Consider the following 7,283-nt stretch of genomic DNA (forward strand, 5'->3'; position numbering starts at 1 on the left):
AGTTCATGATGCCTCAGCATGTAGTTCCAGCAGCAGTGGTAAAAATAAATTTTCATTCTTTTCAATTCAAATGCCAGTTCCGCGAATCTGGGAAATCCCCTACACGCAGTAGCTCTACGTACAGTGAAAAAAACACCAGTCCTGTGTAGAGGGCCGGGGACGGTTTCAAATAGGACACCGGTTGCAAACCGGAACGGACTCAATATTCACTTTCTCTCTTGGTATTTTGATTAGAAAACATGTCACAGTGAGACTACGATTAGATGTGTTATACTCCGAGCCAAAATTTCATGGCTCTGCGATGACCAGAAGCGCCATATCAAGCAGGTGAGTTTTTGACGTGTTGCTTCGCACTGCGACTTGAGTTTTACGACTTTCGAAAAATCAACTTCTTGTCGCAGGTAAACAGCGGCTCGCCTCTCGCCAATAAAGCACCGCATACCAATCAAAACTAATGGAAGCACACACAAGGCTTATTGTTACTCTGTACTGGCCGTCGTGGAGCGATAGCAATTACCTAATTTCAGACCCAGAGTGAATTTGACGTGCACTCTAAAACGTGTCCGGTTTGGAGCCACCTCTGATTTGAACTTTTTTGAAGCGAAAAATTGGGCAACTTGGAGGCAATGGGTCAACACAAAGGAGTGGCTCAGTTCGATTGACTCTGGCCCCAGAGCAAACTTCAACATGCCAGTTTCCTTCCACAAACATATTTCGAGTGAAAAATCAACGCTGATGATCGGTTTGGGTCTATACAAATTTGGCTGTCAAAACGTCCCGGTATCGAGCCGTCCCCTCTACATGCAAGAGTACATGAAAACCAGAGTGTGCAGCTTGGGGTCTACTCTGCTATGGCAGTATGGGTGTCTGTCACGGCGAAATTCCGTGATTACATCCAGGGAGTCGTAAAATACCAGGTATTTTACGACTCCCTGATTACATCATATTTGCTGCAGATCTGAGGCGGGAAATGGCGTAGTGCGTATGTGATAACTAGCTCGGGGAGCGTTCCGGTTAGTCTCGCCCATGGCTGTGTCGTCTCTAACCCTCGGAACGTTTTGTGACAAGTATAGTCACGGCTGGCATAACGCAACTTCACCCAGTCCTAACCCAACACACACATAACCAACTGATCTCGTCAGAGCAGAGAATATGTTCCTGTTTGGAAGAAGAGCACCGAAAGAACCTCTCGCTAAAAGCAACAGCATGCTATGATATAACACATTGTAGAAAACAGCAAGCAGGGGCAGTAGTGATAGTACTTGCTAAACATGCAGCTAAACTGCTACTTTGTCCTCTGCGCGGAACGGCGATCGGACACGCAGACGCACACACATACACATACACGCACAGGTCTGCGTGATCTAGAAGCGGCGGTCATCATGATAACATAAATATGCAAAGTGTGAAAGAGTATTAGAAAGGGGCGAGACTAGACCCGGCGTCTGGACTGCAATAACCTGATTAAAAGCATTGCCAACCAAGTGGTCAAGTAGGTGCACTCACACTCATCCACACCTCGCGTACTACTACTATATTGCGAATTCATAATTACATTGTATTGCACTTTCTACCGCAAGTGCACAGTCGTGCGCTTCATCTATTGACAGCCAAACCTATCATCAAGAGTACATAACTGTTCCAACTACGGAAGACATAGTGTGTCCACGTTCTACGCACAGTAGCTATCAGCAGTAAGTAATAGTTACAAGCCCTCACTCCCGGGCTATGACATCTCCCCGCGCCTTCGAAAAGACTGCCACGTCCTCGTGGCGACAACATTCGGCTTACCGTCGTCTTCTCAACTGGGTTTGCATCCCATAGTACTGCGGTGGCCGGACGGTCCTCCCAGCTCGAGTCTGAACCGCAATCTGGGCTGGTTGTGGCGGTGGCTGGTTGACTGGTAGCGGGATCTGCACAACTGGTTGGCCGCCAACACCGTCCACGCCGCCATACGTCTCATGCTGGGCATCCTCATCAGAATCCCAATACAACAAGTCTGTAGGGTCCGGCACATACACATCAGCCGGGGGCGTTTCGACAGACTCAGCATCTTCAGGTTCCTCCACCTCACTCACAGCGTGAAGATGGTTAGGCCTTACTCTACATCGTTTTAGCCTGTTCACGTGCACAATCTGCACCTTGACACTGGCCGCTCGTGTATCTCTCACCCGATACACTACGTCTGACAACTTCGTTACTATTTCAAACGGCCCTTGCCAGAGCTTGGAGAACTTCGGAGTAGTCCCCATCGGAACTGCTGGTACCAACAACCATACCAGATCTCCTTCTGCGAATGAAACGGGTACTGCTCCCGAATCATGCAAGTGAGCTTGATGCTTGTGCACGGTTTCCAACTTCTTCCGCACAACTGCATGCACATGCGCTAGCCTTTGTCTCAAATCTCTGACATAGCTAGGCTCGCATAAGCTGACCATCTCATCAGGTGGTAAGCCATAAGCGACATCCTGTGGCAGACACATCTGTCTACCGAACAGTAGATACGCAGGCGTGTAACCCGTACTCGCCTGAGGCGTGGCTCTGTAAGCCATCAAAACCGCCGGCAAATGCACATCCCAATCTCGCTGATGCACATCGACATAGTGAGAAATCATCTTCTCCAATGTCTGATTAAAACGCTCTACCAACCCATTTCCAGCAGGGTGATAAGCCGTCGTCCTGGTCTTTTTAATACCAAGCATTGAACAGACATCTCTGAACAATCTGGAGTCAAAGTTTTTGCCCTGGTCAGTGTGCACACTCTCCGGTGCTCCAAACCTTGCAACAAACTCACCCACAAACTTTGAAGCTATCGTGGATGCATCCATCCTTTTCAGCGGATACGCTTCAACCCATTTGGTAAAATAGTCAACAATTACCAAAATGTGCTTGTTGCCAGCATCTGTCTCTGGCAATCCGGGAATCAAATCCATTCCAACTCTCTCGAATGGATATCCCGACCAAGTGACCTCTAGTGGTGCGCCACTGCCACGCCCCACAGGCCTCGATCGTCGACTGCACGACGCACAACTACCAATCCAGTCTTCCACATCTCTCTTCATGCCATACCAGAAGAGCTTGGACTGAATCTGGTGATACGTTCTAGTCACCCCTAAGTGACCTAGATGATCATGGTACTCACTCAGCACCTGACCGCGCAACGCACTGGCACCAAAATTTGAAACTTTGTGCCCTCTCCTGCGTTCTCACTGTGCAAAACGCGACATATCACGTCCTCTCGCACCACAAGACATTTTCGTCCTCGGAAATAATGCCTCAGAGCCGGACTCACACCAGTCAAGTCAGGCGAAGATGACCCGGAGCTGAGCCACTCACTCAGCCGTGTCAATTCATGATCACGTTGCTGAGCATCAGCCCAATCAGCTGATGTCCAGTTTCGTCGCCGCACAAAGGGCGTAGGAAGGTCACTCTGGACCGACTCAGCATTCGCCACTGAGCTCCTTTCGTCTGATACCACAGCGATCACCTCATCAGGGACTGTGGTGCCACACCTCTGATCCTGCACTTGTCGAGACAAGCCATCAGCATTGGCATGGACTTTACCTTTCCGATAACGCACCTCGTAATCGAAATCACTCAGAAACTCAAGCCACCGCGCCACGATCGCACTTGGTTCTTTGAAACGGTTCAGGTATTTTAGTGCCTGATGGTCTGTGCGCACGACAAACCTTCGACCCAGCAAATAGCATCTGAAATGCCTAAATGCCCACACTAGTCCGAGGAGTTCACTCTTCGTCGAGCCATAATTCCTCTCTGCAGAGTTCAACCCTCTGCTTGCATACGCAATAGGTCGCTCCCGACCATCTGCGTCGGTCTGGGACAACACAGCTCCCAAACCATGACCACTTGCGTCCACATCGACTACAAATGGGGGCGCATCGGTCTCAAACCTCGGATACGCCAACGTGGGTGCTGAAGACATCTTCTGTTTCAGCAATTGGAATGCGATCTCACACTCGCCATCCCATGAAAACCTCTGGTTTTGCCTCGTCAGCTTCACCAGCGGCCGAGAAATGGATGCAAAATCCTTCACAAACCGTCGATAGTAGCCACAGAAACCCATAAAAGAACGCACCTCTGCTACGTTCTTTGGGCACCGCCACTCTGACACGGTCTCAATCTTGTCCGGATCGGTGCGCACACCATCCTTCGTGACAACATGACCCAAGAAATTGACTTCTGTCCTCAACAGATGACATTTCGAGGGTTTCAACCGAAGACCAGCCTCCAGTAGTCTTTGGAACACTGCTTCCAGTCGTTCCAAGTGTTCGTCAAACGTCTTTGAGAACACGATAATATCATCGAGGTATACCAGGCACATCTGCCACTGCAAACCTCGCAAAACGGCACTCATCAGCCGTTGAAATGAGCTCGGGCCATTGCACACACCAAATGGCAGCACATTGAACTCATAGTGCCCATCAGGCGTGGAAAATGCCGTCTTGGCCTTGTCTGCCTCGTCCATTGGCATCTGATGATACCCAGAGCACAGATCAAGCGTCGAGAAGTACATCGCACCGCCCAACGCGTCCAACGTATCATCAATACGCGGGAGTGGGTATGGATCTTTCACGGTTATCGCATTGACTCTCCGATAATCAACACAAAACCTCGTCGATCCGTCCTTCTTCCGCACCAACACAACTGGTGAAGACCATGGACTGACCGATTCTTCGATCACACCCTGTTCAAGCATGTCGTCAACCAACTTCCGACATGTTTCTCGCGAGCTCCAAGGCAATCTCCTTGCGGGCTCATAAACTGGACCATCACAGCTAGTCCTAATCTCGTGTTTCAACACGTCTGTCCGACCCAGCTCGGACATGTTCATAGCGAATACACATCTGTACTGCTCGACCAAGGTTCTGAGCCTAGCCAACTGCTCGGCCTCAACCACAGGCTGCTCGCTGTTGCCTGTATCAGGTGGGGAGCATGCCTCCCGATTACCCTCCTGAGAGCAACAGCCATCAGGCATCGTACCACGACCACGCTGGTCAACGTCGGCCTCGTGTACTGCCTCATCATCCCTCATCGCACAATGGTGTGACCGACCATCGTCATCACCACCACCGGTTTCAAGCAGCCTCTTCCCGCCTGGAGAGCGCTTCCCTGCGCCGGGACCACCATCGGGGTTCCCCACTCGCAGTACAGACCACAAATCCTGGTTAGCCCCGTAGCTACACCAGTCATTCGCCTCGTCCAACTCTTCACTACCGTCCACCACAGTTGCAACTGCACACAGCTTGCCAATCTGAGCTCTCTTGGGCAGAGTGATTTGTTCCGCCGTGCAATTCATCAATCGCACGGGAACACGATTCTCTTGTGGCCGCACAACACACTTTGCCACCAAGAGACCAGGGTCGCTCGCAGTCCCACAATCTGGTTCCGTGAGCCCCAACTCTGGCATCCCATCGAATGCAAGAGTGTCCACCACAGCCGCCACGGTCATCTCGTGGTGTGGTGGGAGAACAATCTTCTCCTGCAAGCGGAGCGGAGCCTCATCTGCACCACTCCCTCGCCTTTCTTCGACCTTGAAACATAGCTTGCCATTCGTAGAGGTTATGTTACAGGGAATGCTGGACAGCACATCACGTCCCAGCACACATGGAAATCGTAGCCCATCGACTACCCGCATTTCCGGCGAACAAACACATCCTTGAACGCCAAGGTGAACAACCACTTTTCCATTCACCACCAGAGGCTTACCATCTGCCCCACAAAACTTCAACCCAGGCGCATCCGCCGTGAGTCGATCCGGATCGTAGCCCAGCTTCCTGGCTAGATCCGCAGATACTAAGCTTACAGCCGCTCCAGTATCTACCAGCATCTCCACTGACAATCCATCGATTGTCCCCGTGGTCAACATCCCCGTTCCAGAGTCGCATCCGACCATAGGAATGGATTGTTCGACAGCACGCTCATCAGGTGCTGCCGGATTACACTCTCGACCCAAAGAAATGGTCTGACCAGGCACGTGGGCCATCGCCCCAGTCACTGGCCGTTTCCCAAAGGCCCTCTCCTCGAGCCATCGTATCCTCCGCGCCCCATCTGCGCTTCACGAGGACATTGGGCTGCCCTGTGGCCCGGTTCACCACAGTTCCAACAAGTGAACATCTTCACTCGTCGAGCGGGCTCCTGATCCCGAGTTCTTCCTCGGCCTCGCCCTCCTTGACCACTTGGAGCATCACGCCTCTCCAGTAGTTGGTCGAGCGTCCTCACCAGGCTGCTCAAGGTACGCTCGAGGACGTCCGTCTGTCCTCTCGCTGGAGCCTCAGCAACATCCACAGCGGCCGTCACCAACTGTGTTTGCGGGCTCTCTCCGTAGGGGCCCACCAGCCTCTGTGGAGCTTCGCTTGGCAAGTCAACACTTCGCCAAACCTTTTCCAGGTGCAGCGCCATCTCTAATGCCGCCTGCACCGTCGCCGGAGGATTCTCCTGCAGCCTCACTCTCAAAGCCACAGGAGATACCGCCTCGATGAACTGATCCCTCACCAGCTCATCCTGTAACCCACCCGGCATGTTGGGGTACGCCCGCACCACCAGCCGACGCAGATCATCCGCCAGATGCGCTAAATCCTCACCGGATTTACGCCTCCTCGTGCGGAATTGAGCCTTAAACTGCCACTCATTAGCAGGTGGTGCGAACCTTCGCTCAAGGTCCGCACTCACATGCTGCCATACGACCCGTCTTGCAGCCGGTATAGTAGCCAAAAAGCGTTGCGCCCCACCTCTGAGGCGTACCGCTAAGTACTGCGCTTTCTGCGGGTCATTCCACCCGTTCACCTGCGCGCACTGATCGAAGTACTGGATATACTCCACCCAGTCTCCGGAACCATCGTAGGCCTCGGGCATCACCACAGGCCTCCCGAAGGCTGGAGCAACTGGCGCTCCTCCAGCACCAGCTACCGCTCCCCCTGCTGCAGCCATCACTGCAGCAGGGCCACCCACCGCAGCAGCACCACCAGCTACTAACGGTTGATGAACATTTGCAGCAGGCGCATTCACACCTCTGCCTTGTTGTTGCTGTTGCTGAGCCATCATCAACACAGCAAAAGAACGAGCAAAGTAGACAAATAGTGCTAGCAGGACGACTGATCCGCGAAGAACTCAATCCTCTTCGCCTCAGCTCGCCTGATATACTCAGCCACGCCGCTGCCGTCCGATCACGGCCCGCGCGCGCCTACGAGTGCACACCTCAATTGCACGTGGGCACAGCGTACTCAACCACTGTAACCCTAACCGCCGTGTGAACATGCCAAGCG

Source organism: Sycon ciliatum, chromosome 4 (assembly GCF_964019385.1).
Source record: "Sycon ciliatum chromosome 4, ocSycCili1.1, whole genome shotgun sequence".
Classification (NCBI taxonomy): domain Eukaryota; kingdom Metazoa; phylum Porifera; class Calcarea; order Leucosolenida; family Sycettidae; genus Sycon; species Sycon ciliatum.